Source organism: Manis javanica, chromosome X, assembly GCF_040802235.1.
Source record: "Manis javanica isolate MJ-LG chromosome X, MJ_LKY, whole genome shotgun sequence".
NCBI lineage: Eukaryota > Metazoa > Chordata > Mammalia > Pholidota > Manidae > Manis > Manis javanica.
Genome location: NC_133174.1, coordinates 20556061 through 20572213, shown reverse-complemented (window position 1 = coordinate 20572213; position 16153 = coordinate 20556061). Strand labels below are relative to the sequence as shown.

At 38.2% G+C, this 16153-nt stretch overlaps 1 pseudogene; it reads right to left on the bottom strand.

The window, feature by feature from the left end:
- Positions 1–368: 368 nt before the first annotated feature.
- On the bottom strand, positions 369–2134 carry LOC108396624 (DDB1- and CUL4-associated factor 8 pseudogene; annotated as a pseudogene).
- Between the last annotated feature and the right edge of the window lie 14019 nt (positions 2135–16153).

Sequence of the window (16153 nt, the reverse complement as noted above, 5' to 3'; positions counted from 1 at the left end):
TCAACATAGGGATTCAGAAAATGCAGACAACCCCAAGTTATTTGTGCTAGAGGGTTGAATTATCTTGTTAGGACTTGATCTACCCACCTTTACCCGCCTTTTCTTTTTCTCTGAGGAGAGTGTGTGTATGTGTGTGTGCATGTGCACATATGTGTACATGAATTAGAGACCTTCAGAGATCAACCATAAGAGAACAAAGGAAAAGTTTATTGGCATAAACTATTGCTAGATGTAAGAAACAGAAGTAAAGAAACCAATTGAGAGAAGAGGAATGAGGGAAGAATTTGAGGAAAGACAGAAATAAAATAGAGGAAGGAGATGGAAGGGATGAGGAAAACATAAAAGCGGCAAAAGCCAAATCTATTAGTTAAACTGAAGTCCAGCCTATTGAGGTGACATCTAGCTGGAGCAGGTATGAGACCTCAGGATGGCAGGCACTGCACATGGTTTTGGCTCTCTCTCTCCTGGGATGTATCTGAGATACTGAAAGACACTTCCCAGTCTGTACCAATGACCCCGTCTCCAGGGTTTCCTCAGCACTGGCGATGACCTCTCTGTGCCAGTCGATGTCTGAAGAGCCAGAGCCTGTGGCTGTCATACAGGTTAGTATGGTGTAAGAAATCTTCATCTCATTCCTGCTTGTTCCTCTTAATCACATCCTTTAACCCAATAAGCTCAGTGATAGTGTTAGCTGTGGGGGCCCAGATATTGACATCAAGGTCTAGGCCACTGGTTGCCAACACAGGTAGGTAAGGATGGGGTTCCAGACAGTTTATGGTACCTCTCTTGTTCGCCTCCATGAACTGAACGATCTGGCAGGATGATTTCTCCCAAAGGAAGATGTGCCCGCAATCACTACTGCTCACCACAAACTCACTTCTGGGGCCATAGAAACTGATGTCTTTGAGTGCAGCATTATTTCTGTGCCCCTTGTATCTCTTAACATACTGGGCCCCATCACAGTGGGAGGAATTGAAGAGAAAAATATCTTCATCATTGTAACTGGCCAAGAGCTCTGTGCCATTGTAGCTGTATACAAGGCAGGTGATCTTTGCTTTGGAATCATAGTTAACCAAGTGATGAGGACAGAATTTCTTAAGTACTCCATTATTTCCCCTCTCATCAGTTTTCCTCTGCTCATAAATTCTTACAAATTGATCTTGTCCACCCACTGCAAATTGATACATATTGGCACAATTCACAGTGATTGTATACAGCCCTATTTTGTGCTCGCTCTCTCTTTTGTTACCACCACTTTTGAAGCTGGTGGTCTTTGTCTGAGGTCAATGGTAAAAACGACTGCATCTTCCCCTGAAGTTAGGAACTTAAAAGGGGAGTCTGGCTCAAGAGCCAACTTATGGGAGGCTCCCCTGTGTTGGGCCACATACTTAGTATTCTTGCAGTGTGGAATAGCCGGCAGCTCTGCGATCTGGATCTTCCCATCACGGCCACACATGCCCAGGGTGGAATCGCCACAGTTGGGAAGGAACTTGGCTTGGAAGACATTATTTGTGTGGCCACTCTCAAAAGCCAGTACTGGCTGCTGGCACACCCAGTCCCACACTATCACTGTAAGATCATCACTGCTACTAGTCAGCCAGGTGCCACACTGGTTAAAGTGCACAGTATTGACCCAACCATTATGGCCTTTAAGCTCATACTGCAGTTGGAAATGCTGCACAAAGACTCTTGCCCCACAGGCCTCATATATAAAGCGGGGCCTTGAACCTAGTTGCTGCTCTTGAAGAGTAGTAAGGACTCGCCAGTGGGGGTGAGGCGGGGCACATGTCTCGGAGGACACCCAGTACTTCAGGGTTTGTTCCTCATCTGATAAATGCCCATCAGGGTTGGCTACATTGCACTGTACCTGGGGCTGCTCTTCTTCTCCCTCTTCCACCTCCATCTCTATTTCCTCTCCTAGTTCTTTGACTTTTAAGTGGTACTGGAAGAATTTTTCATTACTGAAGAAATGGTCAGCATCTTCCATGCTTTCCCAGTTGATGTATTCACTTGAACTTTCTGCATCTCTGTCTTGACTTTCTGTGCTGACATGGCTGGGGCCATGACCATCTCCAGTTCTGCCACCATCTCTGGTCAATTTCAAGCTCATTTCAATGTCTGAGGCTATCTCCATTGTAGCCTCCACATTAGATTACCCCTCTGGGCTTTTGGGCCAGCTTCTATTCGCTAAGTCTGGTAGGCCATTGGTGTTGTGCCTGTCACCAGACATCTTAAAGATGCTTGTCCGTATGGAGTGGGCTAGAGCCCCAGAAGCAGGGAAGGGAGCAGGCCCGCCCCAGATGGGGATGGACCAGTGGAGAAAGCTGGCAGGCCTAGTGCCAAGATTCCAACCAGGAAGAGGGACCAGGAATTGTTTATGTAAGACAGTTGTGCAAGCATGGTGGCTGAGGTTCAGAAGACTTCATCTCATCTTGTGTCTATTTTAAGACTGCTCAGAATTCTGTAGGCTCTGAGCCCCACACCCAAAGCCCTCTTACACTGTCAGCAGCCGCACATACTGTTGTTTAGAAAACTGAAATATACTGCACTTTGGAAAACATTCTTATTAGAGGTTCATAAGCAAAAGTGATCCTCCTGAGGCAAAACAGTTGTCATAAGACTCTCAATAGTTTGCTTGAAGATAATGTACAGTATAAAATGAACATATAGGCAAATGAAATGAAAGACTGCTAAGATCATCTCAGCTACTAGGTTGCTGACATACAAGAATTATTTTCAAACAGCTTGAGGGAAACCTTGAGAGCTCTTAATGTGTAGAAATAGCACAGATAAAATACATGATGCCTGGTTAATTGCATTTTAGATAAAAATTCATACATTCAGTATGAGTAGACCCCAAATATTGCATTAGACATACTTATACTAGAAAATATTCATTATTTATCTGAAGGCATATTTAACTGTTTGCCCTGTACTTTGGTCTGGGACAAATCCCAGATGTTATTGTATTTCTTACATGGGGGAGGCTTTCTTAGTGAGAAGAGTAATTTAGTCAGTCCCTCAGTGTAATCAAGGCTGAAATCAACTGGTCAATTTAATGACATTGAAATGAATAACTGCTTCACCAATTTGAGATAGAAACATAACCTTTTTCTTTTTCCAGCAAAGATTCTATGTATTTATTTAAAGTTAATTCAATTTGAGATACTTGGGGGACATCAGCACAATATCTCCCAAAATATGTCAGAGGTTTTTTTAGGGAGGGCTTTTAGGAACAGAAAACAGCTCTTCAGAGACAGCTAATTGGCACTGCTGTGTTAACTTCAGAGCTTCTCTAAATGAATTATCCGAGGTGATGTCAGGAAATTTTTGAAGGACTACAGTAAACTGCTAAGATTGCCAAAATGAGGAAAACAAGATTTCCCTCAGAGTAATTGTAAGATCAATGCAAATTGATTAACATGGAAGTATAAAGTCTTCTAAAGAGAGAGAATGGTTCCAAGGCCAATAGTAATGGGAAGACACATAAAAGAATATTCATAGCAATTTATAAAAACTATCACAGCAGCCTGGAAAACACTTCAAAGTCCATCAAGAGTAAGGTGGATAAGTAAGTTAGCATATATTGCTGTAATGGAATAATGTTCAAGTCAGGATTAATGAATTAAAATTAAATACATGAACATGAATGAATCTCAAAAGCACAATGATGTCTGAAAACATAAGGGAGAGAGAGTAGTTAATAATTTCATTTTTATGTAGATCTTTATAGTTTTCATATGTAATAATGCTATTTAAAAAGTCAAGGAGGTAAATGACTCAAAATTCAGGATAATTATTAGTTTTGGGGGAGAGGAGGAAATTAAAATTTGGTAGAGAGGAAGTGCCAAAAATTCTTGGTAATATTTATAGTTTGCCCTGAATATATAGGTATGTTGTTACTCTTTTTATTATTTATTGCCTGGCATATACAGTTATGTGCCCTTTTCTATGTGTAATACATTGCATAATAGTTTTTTAAAAAGAGATATAATGTTCCTTATCAAGGGGTCTTATTCAGCTATGGAGCGCAAAATCAGGAAAACTAGAGCTTCAAACCCTAGAATGACCATCCTGGCATTGTCCAGGGGAGGAAGCCTTATTAATTATTTTGTCCCCTTGCAAGGAACAGTTCCAGTGTTTGGAGCTGAATCAGGTCATTTTAACCTGATGTTAATGTATTAATCTGACTTTTTTTTCTATGTGTTTACTAAGCAAACTTTGACTATGAATTGGCTTTTTATTTAAGTTTGCTCTTAATTCAATTGATTCATTTGGTTTATTTCCATTCCTATTCATTCATTCATTCATTCAGCAAAAATCTATTCAGCATTTCTGTGTACCATGTACTTTTCTATGACTTGATTATACAGTGGTGAATAAAACTAGTAATCCCTTAACTCATGGAGTGTATCATATCGTGGAAAAATGGGACAATAGACAAGTCAGTACACAGATAATACATATGAGGCAGTGATGAATATATGGACATAAATAAAGGTTTGCAAGTAGATGTGGACTGGAAGTTGTTCTTTTAGATAGTGCATTCAGGAAAGGACTCCTCTGTGGGATGATTTAAGTAGAGGGCTGAATGAAAAGAGAAATGGAGCATGCAAATACCTAGGATAAGAACATTCCCTATAGACTGACACTGAGTGCAAATGCTCTAAAATAGTAGCACACTATGTGTTCATGGAACTGTAAGGAGGTCACTATGACTGAAACAATGGAAATAAGCATTAAGAGGATGTCAGGAAATGGGAATGGAAGAAGAAAAAGGCCAGCTAAACAGAGCCTTGTTGGCCATCATAAAGGATTTTCATTTTTATTTCATTCTATGGAAGCTTGTGAGCAGGAAAATGGCAATATCTAAGTGACTTTTTTAAAAGATGATACTGGCTGCTGGGTGGAGAATAGAATGGGGTGGGAAGAGAAGGCAGAAGTAGTGAACTATTGCTCTAATCCAGATAAGAAATTAAAGTGGCTTAAATTAGGGTGAGGATAGTGCAGGTGGTGTCGTTAGGTGTGGAATATATTTTGAAAGTGGAAATTAGAGCATTTACTGTTGAGTTGAATGTGAGGGTGAGGTGGGATAGTCGGGCTACTGGCAAAAAACACGTATCACTTTGGCAGTTTGAAGCAGTTCAATAAGCAGACTTTTTACAAAGGTGAGGGAAAGCTGTTGGAAATGATGAGGGAAAGATCAGGACCTCAGGATGATGATGAACAGGAAGATACTATACCCCTAGGCCTAAAGGGATAGAGGAGAGAGCAGTTATCAAAAACCTGAGACAGAGCAGCATGGAGAGTTTGACCTGGCAGGAGCTATCAGTACCATCCCTCAGGCAACCCAGAATAGATAGGAACAGAAGCCAGGGAAACGAATTCCCCAAATTTATTCTCCTCCCTCTGCTCATCTGCTGGTACTTCCCACTGAGTCATGTAAGGGTAGACTTTTGTGTCCTATAACTTTACCGAATTTATTAGTTCTAAAGGTTTTCTTTGTGTGAAGTCTCTGGTTTTCTCTATGTAAGATCATGTCATTGGAAACAGTAATTTTACTTCTTCCTTTCCAATTTGAATATCTTTTATTTATTTTTTTCTTACCTAATTTCTCTGTCTAGGAGTTCCAGTACTGTGCTGAATCAAGGTGTCTAGAGTGGTCATCCTTGCCTTTTTCCTTATCTTAGAGGAAAAGCTTTCAGGTTCTCACTGTTGAGTATGATTTAGATGTGGGCTTTTCATATATGGCCTTTATTAAATTGAGGCAAATTCCTTCTATACTTAGTTTGTTTTATCGTGAAAAAGTATTGAATTTTGTCAACTAGTTTTTTTGCATCTATTGTGATGATCTTGTGATTTTTATCCTTCATTCTATTAATATGGCGTGTAACATTGATTGATTTCCTTATGTTGAGCCATCCTTGCATCCCAGGGATAAACCCCAGATGGTAATGGTGTAAGATTCTTTTAAAGTGTTGTTGAATTTGACTTGCTAGTTTTTTGTGAAAGATTTTTCATCTATATCCACCAGGAATACTGACCTATAGTTTTCCTCTCTTATAGTGTGTCTGTCTGGATTTAGTATCAAGGTCGCTAACAACAATCTATTCAAACAGGAAATTAAGAAAACAATACCCTTTACAACAACATCAAAAAGAATAAAATACTTAAGAATAAAGTTAACCAAGGAGCTAAAAGACTTATACAAAGAAAACTATAAAACATTGATGTAAGAAATTAAAGAAGACACAAACGAATAAGTGGAAAGACATCCCATGTCAATGGATTAGAAGACTTAAAATTGTTAATATGTCCCTACTACCCAAAGTGCTCTACAGATTCAGTGCAATCCCTATCCAGATTCCAGCAGTCTCTTTTTTCAGAAGTAGAAAAGCCAAACCTCAAATTCATATGGGAAAAGAAATGAGAGGGAAGAAGTGGAGACAGTGGGTAGAGACAACTCTTATAGCAGATTTTGCTGCACAGGGGAGAAAAGAACTGGAGTGATAGTTACAGTGGGGAATGGAGTCAACAGAACTTTTTTTACTCTGGATTATCACAGGATGTTTTATACTTGTGACAATGACTTAGTAGTAAGGGATGCAGGAGAAATAGAATCCTATTCAAGGGAGGGAATAGGATTCAATGCACAGGTAGAGGAATTGGGACAGAAGGAAAGACAAAACATTTAGCACAGAGGCAAGTAGGTTTTTAGATTTGATGGTGGAAGAATGTGCATACTCTCTTCTAATGGCCTCCATTCTCCCAGTGAATGAAGAAGGAAGGATGTCAGCTTTGAATGAGGAATACTAAAGCTGTGCTGGATCTTTGAGGCATAAGGTGTGGAATAGTCAACTCACAGAATGGGAGAATGTGTCCAATAGGGGAATGGGGAATTGTTCTCTGGAAGCAGAGAGGCTCCACTTGTGGTTTCATACCATAAAAGCAAAATGAGACAGTGTGGATATTTGTTTTTCTCTAAACTATTACGGACACTTGAAACAGGAGTGGAGCAGGAAAATATCTGCATTCATCTAAATTCCAAATTATTTTGGTAGTTGATGATAATAGAGAGTTGGGGAGCAAAGGAGCTTAGATTCTACAAAATAAAATGATTATAATAATGAACCACGGAATTTACCTATAAAGAAAAGGGAACTAAAGACAAGAGGAGGGAGATGAAGAGGGCACCTTTGATAGGGTCAGCAGACTGGAGGTCCCAGTGGAGTCAGTTCTTGTTGTGATCAGCAAGTGTGTTCAGCCAAGGAAGAGTAGAGTTCACTTTTGCTTCACTACCTTATGGCCTGTAAGTATATAGGAAGCTTAGGAGGAGAGGATCACCTAGAGCACTATAATCTGTACCCAAGCTATTAAAGTGAAAGCAATCTGGTTAAAAGAGTAAAGTAATTCACTCTAAGACATGGCTGAATGATAAGCTTAATTTTCCCAGAAGCTATTTCTTTAATCTAAGAGGAACTTCCTACTCTAGATGTTTTTTAGAAGAAACTTCCCAGAGCCATTTAAGTATCTCAGGATATTATTGTAACTCTTATAACTCTATAATATACTATAGCTCTTACCGACCAGCAATATGGCAGCCTGATTTTGAAAGTGGCAATCAAAGAGAGGCCTTTATATGATTGCCTCAGTGGGTTTGAGGATTCAAGAGATAATTGTTTCTAAAATGGTATATAACCTCCCCTACATAATGTTTTCTGACCTTATAGAAATAACACCCTGTTGGGGGAGACAGACCTGTAAGCCAGTATCATGGAATGAAGTGCATGCTAAGATTTGTAGACATTTTTTCTGTGACAGTTTCTTAAGGTGTTGGCAAAACTTACATTTAAATGAGCTTCCTAGATTTTAGAAATACCTATTCATATTTCTAGGAAGCCCAGAAACTTCAGGATGCCATTTGGAATCAAAAGAGAAAAAAAAATTATATTCTAGAAAATTTCCATTACAAACAAATAATTAAAATAGCAAAATGTATACTAGTTGAATTATTAACAGAGGGTTCTTGTAAAAATAGTGACAGGAGAGACGGGTTTGGGTAGATAAAGGGCTCAGATGGGCTTCTGGGAAAGATCTTTGAGCAATAACATTGAAGGAGAACAACGGAGCAGCACACAGCCGCCTAACACGGATTTTCTTCTGGGCCCTTGTGTATGCATGCCTACACTCCTCTGCGTCATCCTCATTCTGCCGCAGTCCCTTTTCTGTGTGGGAAACAGTTGGAGAGGAACACATGGTCTGTGACGGGATGAAGGAAGACAGTGACATGTTCCAGAAAAAGGAAATGACTTGGAGCACAGAGGAAGTGTAAACAATAGCATGAGACAAGGCCAGCCTGTAACTTGGAATGTTTCACTGCAATAGTTCTCAAACGTTGGTCTCGGGACACCTTTGCACTCCTAAAAATTATTGAGAATCACAAAGCAGTTACATTTAAATCTACTGATATTGGCCATATTAGAAATTCAATCTGAGAAATATTTAAATATTTATTAATTAACTTATTTAAAATAAGAGTAAGAAGCCCATGTATGTTCACATAAATAGTATATTTTTATAAAAGGAATTAATTTTTCCCAGCAAAACAAATTTAATGAGAAAATTGTCCCCAAGCACACTTTGAGAATTGCGGCTTTCATCTAAGGGCATAAAGAAAATAAGTTGGATTTTATATAGTAGGTGATGGATAGATACTTAAATAATTTAAGCAAGGATTGGATTTGCATTTTATAGTGATACTCTCAGGGTAAGAAGTAAGTTGTATAGAGGCAAGGTTAGATGTTGAAATTAATTAAATTTGAAGAATTTCTCACATTCTATCTGGAAGGATTGTTTTACAAACACATACCTAATACTCATGATGCTCTTTTTATGTGGCTAGTTTCCTCTACACAAGAGTAAGTTACCTGAAAGTAGGTTACTGCTTTTGATTCATCTTTGTAGGTATAGCTTTTGGTAGTGAACAGAGTAGGCACAGAGTAAAGATTTGTTGAAAATAAAGAACCAGCTAAATGATTATCAGGATATTGCTGATAAATGATGAGTTAGTCTTGAACTTAATGTCATTCACAACACAGAGTAGATTCAAGAGATGTACTGAATTCACTGCAGACCAATTAGACATGCTGTTGATCTACGTACTGTACAAAGACTATGAAAGAAAGATACGGAACATTGTTATTTCAGTCATCTACCTTATGGGACCCTGATTCAGGGAGCAAAAGAGGGATAGAATGGGGTGGGATTTGAAGGGGTGATTTCTGGTTTCATTTTGAAAAGGATGAGTTTCGGATGCTTGTCAGTGTTAAGCATCTCCTAGGACCCTAAGGCAGTTTTAAAGTTATATAGTGTCTTATTCTAAGTCTGGGGAAAGGGAATCCCGGGGCAAAATACCCCTAAAAACCAAAATCAGTCAAAGGGAGAAATAAAGTTTAAAACCCGTTTATTGCTCACAAACTGCAGTCCCAGGCCATCTTTCTTCTCTGCTCAAGCAGCAACCACACTGGCCGTCCCCCTCACCTCTCAGGTACAGATAAGCCCTCTGTTGCCCAGGTAATCACCCATTGATATAGAGATGACTTCTCCACCCCTGAGGAAAGATGCAAATGCACTAAAGCCATACTTCTCTCCACCCAGAACGCCTGTTGATATGCAGATGTACCAAAGCCAGGCGAGATATTCTGGAAATACTACAATTTTACCCACACTTACCTAATTAAGCCAAGATCACAGTATATTCTAATATTTGTTTTCTCTGCTTTAATATTTTAGCATTTGTTTTTAATACTTTTGATGTTTTAGTGTTTATTTTTAATGTCTTAGTATTTTAAATATTTAATCAGAATTCTTGGATTTTTGCTGTCTTAAATTTCCAGTTCTATTAGTGGTTGCTGATTTACTGCCAGCCAAGTGGGGTTAATTTGGCGATTGCATACCAGCTCATTTTCAAATTCACTACTTGTAAACTCCATCCCTAATGTGGAAAGTTGAATTACCCCTACAGCTCTGTGCAGGAATCTGGTGACCCCACTCTAAATATGAGTGTGTGGTAGAAAGCAGGAGACACAGCATTTGACTTATTTACAGAAACTGACCAAATTTCCTGGCAACATCTTCCTACTTCACAAGCTCTAAATAGGGTTGATGATACATTTAAAAGTATACCTGTCAGCAAGCGTGGTTTTTCTTTTGTAATTCACAATTCATAAAGTAGACATGATGTGATTGCAATTAAGCATTATGCAAAGAATGCTGTGAACACTGTAAAATACATTCAGATGGTAATAAAACAGTCTGGCTTCACATTTCCATGACAGTAGCCCCAGTAGACAGGAAAGAATGCTTTAAACACTAAAGGGATTCAGCTTGCTTGTCCTTTATTGCTGCTCATCTTTCCATCTGGCCAGAGTTGCTATTTTATCCAGTATGTCTCTATTTAGTACCATCCTGTTCTTGCATTTTCTTCCCCACTCTATTCTGCAAGCCTAACTGTTGCCCTGTCCCAAGAGGATGTGAATAATTTTAGTTAGAAAGAGAAGCATCTGCATAGATAGAAAATAGCAGTCGTTTCATTGTAATTAGTCTGTTGCTTTCTTTTATTTATGTCAAAATGTATCAGTATGTCCAAAGAATGAATGACTACTACCTGTCTTAAAAGCTGAATATATGCCCCCAACTCTATTTTCTTTGCTTCAAATTTTTAAAAACCAGTTTGTGAAAGTTTGAGCTCTTGATATATATCACACATTTCTACTGTTACACATTTCAGTGAGTTAACAAAAATAGTGCCATTCAAGAAAGATAAAAATATAATTTTGAAAACTAAATTATCTCTGATTTTCATCATTTATTAAGTATGCATTTAATAAAGCACATAGTGAACATAGAAAACTGGATATTCATGCATCTCACAAGAGATATTTATATAATTTAAATGAATAACAGAACATTATTTCTAATATTATATAAGACGGTGTCAGTCAGGGGAGAGGAAATCCTGGGGCAAAATACTTCTAAAAAACCAAAATCAGTCAAAGGGAGAAATAAAGTTTAAAACCCACTTATTTCTCACCAACTGCAGTCTCAGGCCGTCTTCTCCGCTCCAGCAGCAACCACACCAGCCCTCCCCATCACCTCTCAGGTACAGATAAGCCCTCTGTTGCCCAGGTAATCACCCACTGATATGGAGATGAACTCCACCCCTGAGGAAAGATGCAAATACACTAGAGCCATACTTTCTACCTCTAAACACCTATTGACATGCAGATATACTAAAGCCAGGGGAGATATTCTGGAAATGTTACACTTTTACCCACAGATGGATATTCATGACAATGTGTGAAACAAATCTATGAAACTAAAATACAAAAACATTCTAATATGATCTAATGGAATTTTTACCCTCCCACACAATAGAGAATTAGGCACACTGGATTTAAAAGTAACTGAAAGCACATTTTATTAAACATATATTATTGGGAGTAATGCCACTATTTCTTTCTCCTCCCTTTATATGAAGAAGGTAACTTCTACTCCATTTTTGAAATACTTCGGCCTCTACTCCTAATGTGTACTTCAGACTGAAGTATATGGCAGGCCTCGTTTCACTGGGTAGAGTCACTGCTCACTTGTGACACACTGTCTTCCCATCTTGCTGGTGTTGTCTCACCACTGAATCTGTGTGTTGGCTGGACCTGGCAACCTTGCCTATGCACTTTTTGGGTACCTGGACTCCCTGCACTGCAGCTCACATCAACTCTCTGTTTTACGTTTTTTTCTTCCATCTTTCTCTCCCCTCACTCCCCTTCCCACCCACTTACCATGAATATTCAGTTCCAAGATTTAGATTTTGGGTGAGTCACATGATCCCCACCTCAGCTTCTAACTTTAATCATGCTTTTTAGTTCAGTTTGTAATGAGGAATATTGTTGCAGGCGGCCAGGAGAAAGGCCCCCCACTGCAAAATTATCAAAAATTAATGATTCCACTTGATGTTTTTGACAAGGGGTGAATGGTAGGATTTTCTTTCTCGGATTCTGTTTCATAAGATGCAAATGAGAGAGCTAGAATACATTATTTCCGTGGCCAATTTTAGTTAAATACAACCTGAAGCTGTGAAGCAACATGGCTGATTTTCTTCTGTGGCTTCTAAATAAACCCTAAGTCAATTTCAAAATAGAGTGTAGTATCATATTCTTTAGTGTAAGTGCTTTCCACAGTGACTACTTTGAAAGGTAGTGCTCATTGGAAACAGAAGAGATTTCGTGAGTTTGTTAAAAATTGGTATATATTGTCATTCATTTTAGTCACACCACTGATATCCCAAGGGGAAGTCACTCAGAAAGCACGTGTTCATTACCATGTGAGCTGTAAAGACAGTTGTAACCAAAGAGGTCTAGAAGAGGGGACGGTCCCAATGATATGGGCAGTTGGGGAGCCAACTTGCGAGTTGGAAGAAAGAGACTAGTTAAACCCCTGGAAGGAAGAGGAGGAAGAGTCCTCCTGACAAACGTTAAAAAGTACAGGATTGACAGTACACAGAGCTTCTTTCTTTTAGAACATGAGCAGACACATTGTCATCAAACTGATGATTCACATATACGGACAGTAATAAAAATCATTCTGAAGATGAGATTGTCCAGTGTTGGTTAAATAGTCTTGAAGCTGTGGGGAGACCGCATACTGTTATTCAACACAAATGTGTTAAGTGCATGACCATAGAACATGATTTACCTGAGTGATGTGGTCTGTCTTCATACAAACAGGGGGATTGTGGTAGGCACAATAATGCCTTTGCCCCCAAACCTGTGAGTATGTTAATTTACATGGCAAAAGGGAATTTGCAGGTTCCATTCAGTTAAAGATCTTGGGATGGGGATATTATCCTGAATTATCTAGATGGGCCCAATATAATCATAAGGATCCTTATATAAGAGAGGCCAGAGGGTCGGAGTCAGAGAAGAAGATGTGATGTTGGAAGCAGAAATCAAAGCAATGTCGAGCCATATAGCAAGGGATGTAGGCAGTCTCTAGAAGTAGAAAAGGGAAACAGATGTTCTCCCCTAGGACCTCCAGTAAGAATGCAGCCCTGTCAACCAGTTTTAGGCTTCTGCAGAATGGTTAAGGTAATAGATCTGTGTTGTTTTAAACCACTACGTTTGTGGTCATTTATTACAGCAGCAATAGGAAACAAATACAGGGATGTATGTGTATATTAATCTCAGCAAAGCACTTCACAACTTCTTTAAAATATAAGGAGTGAAGAATGTGTAATAATGTGTGCTCTCAGATTTTAAACTGCCACAATAGATATGCCCAAACATCGTATTTTAAAACATGGAATCCAGGGTCTGGATTTGAATCCTGATCATGCCTTTTTTTGGTTATTTAAACCTAGGAATGCTATCTGGCATTTCTTTGCTTCTGTGACCCTGCATGTAAATTGAGATGAATTATTGCAACTATCTCAGAGGGAATTGTGTAACTAAAAAATTAATACAATTGATATTATTTAATTAACATTATATCAGTTTATATTTTTGAAATGCTTAGAGTGTTGCATGGCACATAGTGAGTCCTATGCGAAGGTTAGCTATCATCATTATTAGTGCCAGCCTAATGTAAATTCTGTGGTTACAACTTTCAAGACTGTACTTGATTCTAAACGTTTCAACATTTGTATCAGCAGCTTGAATAATGATATTAAAGGCCAGTGAAATAAAATTGGGAGCTATAAATCTAATGTCAAGGTAAAGCCAATAGGATGAAATATATTTAGGCTCAAGAAAACAAAGGTTTACATCCCAAATATTTGCCAGCATTGATATAGTTACTTTAAAAATGAGTATTATGTCGTGATCTGTTCCATAGCTTGAATTGCAAATTCAGTTAAACAACTTTTGTTTCTTCCCAAGAATAAAATGTGCTGTTTTATATTTCATAGGACTCAATTAGAATATCCAGTATCTTCCTTCCTGCCCTAACCACACACCATGTTTAATTTTTGAAAACATGCTTTATAGAGACCTAATATTGACAGGTGTCATAGAAAGATAGGGTCAGTCCAACTTATAAACCCAAATAGAGCTTATTGGATAAGTTCCTTCATCTTTTGTCTTAACGCTACCACATCTAGACATTTTTTACAACTAATCTTACAATCTGATAGCTAATCCCCACCAAAGCCACCAGTGGGGATCTTCAAGTGAGGCAATGCATTCCTGTAGTGCTTAGTTTAACCATGGAGTCCTCTGTTTTGGGTACCCATGGATATACTTCTTAGGAGTCAGTATTTTTCATCCCATGTCCCTAGGAGTACAACATTAAAATTGGTTTAAGACAATGACTGAAGAAAAATTTTAAAAGATCAGTGATTGCTTGCCTCAAGCTGGAGTCATGGGAGAGGACTGAATGCAAAGTAGCATGAGGGAAATTTGGGGAAACAGAAATAATCTATATCATGATTGCTGTGGTGGTTATATGATTGAATGCATTTGTTAAAACTCATCAGACCATGGATGAATTAAAAAGGATGAATTGTATTGCATATAAATTATACCTCCCTAAAGCTACTTCCTCCCATTCTCCTTTATAATCTCATTTTCATCTTGCTAAGCCTGAAGTATGTTATAGAACTCCCTTTCTATCTCCAGGGAGCTTTATATTCCACCTATTTTTACATTTCTGTTTTAACTTAAATTTAATAAGTCTTTCAATAGTTATTAACTCAGACATTTTCTTATTTTACCCTCTTTACATTAATCAAATCATGCTGTTCACACTTTTTCCAAAAAAATTCATTCAACAAGATATTTATTGAAAGCCAACTAAATGTCAGGCAGCATTATAGTTGTAATGGATAAAAGAGTGAGGAAGACAAGCAAAAACCCAGTGTCCTGTTGTATTAGGTGATATGCTAAGCAGAAAAATTATGTAGGAGATGAGGATAGATGGGATAGGGATTTTTTGCAAAGTCTGGACACAAAAAGGCATCATGGAAAATGTACTGATGGAACTAGGCTTTAAGGAGGAGAATAAATAATTCAAATGGACGTATGCATATATATTCCAGGGATAGCAGGAAGTTTGACTCTCCTAAGAAGGGAATGATTGAAGAAGCACAGGAGCCAGAATGGCTGGAGCAACCATTCTGCAAAAAGGGAAGAATAGAGATGAAGTCAGGTCGGGCAGGTAGCAGGATGTCATATTATTTAGAGCCATTTGGCCCCTTTGAAAGGTCTATGGCTTTCCCTTAAACATGATGGTGAGATTTCTCAGCAAGAGAGCTGACTTTGGAAAACAGGCTTTTATGTTAGTTCTTTACTGGGGAATGTGCTTCAGGAAGCAGCAGTGAGGAACAGAGGAATCCAAGCAGAGAAAAAAAGAGAGCAAAAAGAAAAATATTTAAAAATTTACGTATATTTGAGCTGGCCACTGCTACAAGTGACTGGTTGTTCCATCTATGGGATCATCTGAAAAACTGGATTCAGTGTTCCTCAGAGGCATTCGTCTGGAGCATAAAAATCAGAAACTTTTATCCTTAAGATTTTACCACTCTTTGATTAAACCTCCTTAAAAGTTATCTGCATATCTGTGCTGTGTATTACTGTTGCATTCTATGCCTGGAATGAGTAGAGAAGCCCAAAGTAGGAGGTGTGAGAAATGCTGAGTAAATCTGGAGTGAAATGCTAACAGATTATTACTCCATGAAGGTAATGGGAGCCCAGGTAAAACTGGTCACGCAAGTGACAATTAGAATCTGAAATGTAATAATGATGCCATTTTTGATAGCATCAAAAGAGAACAGATACCTAGGACTAAATATAACTAAAGACATTTAAATCTTTACATAGAAAACTATAACCGAATGAAATACAATGAAAAGAGATTTTAAAAGACAGATTATAAATTAAAGAATAGACATGTTCATAGATTGGAAGACTCATTATTGAAAAGTTGCCACTTCCCCCAAATTTGATATATAAAATCAATACAGTCTAAATAAAATTCCTGCATGGTATGTAAGAGCTAAAGGGAAAGTGGAAATTGGTTAGTGATTCTAAAATTTATAAAGAATTCAAGTATAGCTAAAATAGATACCATTTAAGACAAAAAGCCAGTATATTTATAACCC